Below are 1,754 nucleotides of genomic sequence, written 5' to 3'. Positions count from 1 at the left end.
GAAACCCTATCTTTACTAAAAATACAAAAATTAGCTGAGCATGATGGCGTTTACCTGTAATCTCAGTTACACCAGAGTCTGAGGCAGGAGATTTGCTTGAGCCCATGTGGCAGAGGCTGCAGTGAGCCGAGATCATGCCACTGCATTTCATTCTGAGTGACAGAGTGAGACTCCATCTCATAAGTAAATAAATAATAAGAAAACCCAACCCCCAAAAGACTTCCTATATCACATCATGCATGCCTCTGCAAATTCCAGGTAGATTAATCTGAACGTGAAAAGGCAAACTTTAAAATGTCAGGAGAAAATGTAAAAGAATGTATTTTCTGGAGAATAAAAGGATTTCTGAAAGACAAACAAAAACCGAAAACAGAAACATAAATGATAGAAGAAAATGTTGATAAATTTAACTATATTAAATTTTTGAATTTCAATGCAATAAAAGATACCCTAAAACAAAGTAAAAATGCACGGCATAAGCTATGCCCAATTAATAAAACCAACAATGAATTTGTGTCCAAAGTTAGTAAAGTACTCCTTCAAGGTAAGGGGAAAGAAAACTCAACAGAAAAATGAGGAAAAGACATAAATAAGCAATTCATATAAAATGATATTTGAATGACTTTTTTTAATCAAAAAAGATATTTGAATATTATATGCGAAATTTTTCAATGTTTCTAGTTATAAAATAAGTGAAAATTCAAATTACACTGACAGATGTCATGTTTATTAGATGAGACAAATTTGAGAGTATAAAAATTATAACTTTTTGGTAAGTATTTGGTGTAATGGGGCTCTTCTACCTTTCTGGTGTGAGAGTCATTTTGTGAGAACATTTTGGCAACATCTAGTAAAATTACATGTGTATATAGCCTTTGACTCAGCATTTATATCTATTGGTTAGTACTTCGGATTAAAATTCTTGATTTTGCTGACACGATATAATCTGCAAATAATGACCATTTGTGACTTCTTGTCAGCATCTTTTTTTCTTAATATGTTTTCTCGTTTTTATGTGCTGACCTGAGGTAATAGTGGTATCTTTGTCATTTTTATGTCTTAGAAGAACTATGTCTAAAGTTTCTCTGTTAAGTGCAATGACTGCTGTGGAATTTTAGCAGATAGCCTTTTAAAAATACGAGGGCTCCATTCTACTTCTAGTTTCTCAAGAACTTTTTTCATAAATATCATATATATTTTTATATTATGTTTGTATTACAAATAAATATAAATAATCAAGTTCTTTTCTATATCTATTTTTTAAAAGTGTTAATTTTTATCCTTGAGTCCCTAGGTGATATTTCAGTGAAGTACATTTATATATTTTCTGCTGTGAAAACATTCTTGCATTCTTGAGGTGAATCTCATTTCATCATGAAGTTAAGATCACTTAACCTTATTAGAGAAATGTATTTTTTTAAACCTCAATTATAGACTTGAGTTCTCATATGTCAAATATAGTTGCTATTGATTTTAATGGGAAAATGTTACATATTCTCAGCATTAAAATAACAAGTATTTTTACTATAACACCACCAAATACCATTAAAATAGACCCAATTACCTCAATAATTAAAAATTATTTTGAGAACACAACCTGCCAAGATACTTTCTCTTTATTAATTATAATATAATTAGTTTTATCTTCTCTCATTAAAGAATTTCTTTTTAAGCTAGTATACACGATATGCTTAAGACTATGTTTACAAAGCAGGAATATATGTGATTCTCAATGTTTATCTGAAAAACAAAAA

The sequence above is a fragment of the Sapajus apella genome, unplaced genomic scaffold, assembly GCF_009761245.1.
Source record: "Sapajus apella isolate SASKATOON/1434 unplaced genomic scaffold, GSC_monkey_1.0 scaffold16, whole genome shotgun sequence".
In the NCBI taxonomy this organism is placed as follows: Eukaryota; Metazoa; Chordata; class Mammalia; order Primates; family Cebidae; genus Sapajus; species Sapajus apella.
The sequence above is the reverse complement of the archived record's forward strand: the minus strand, read 5'-3'. Positions refer to the sequence as shown.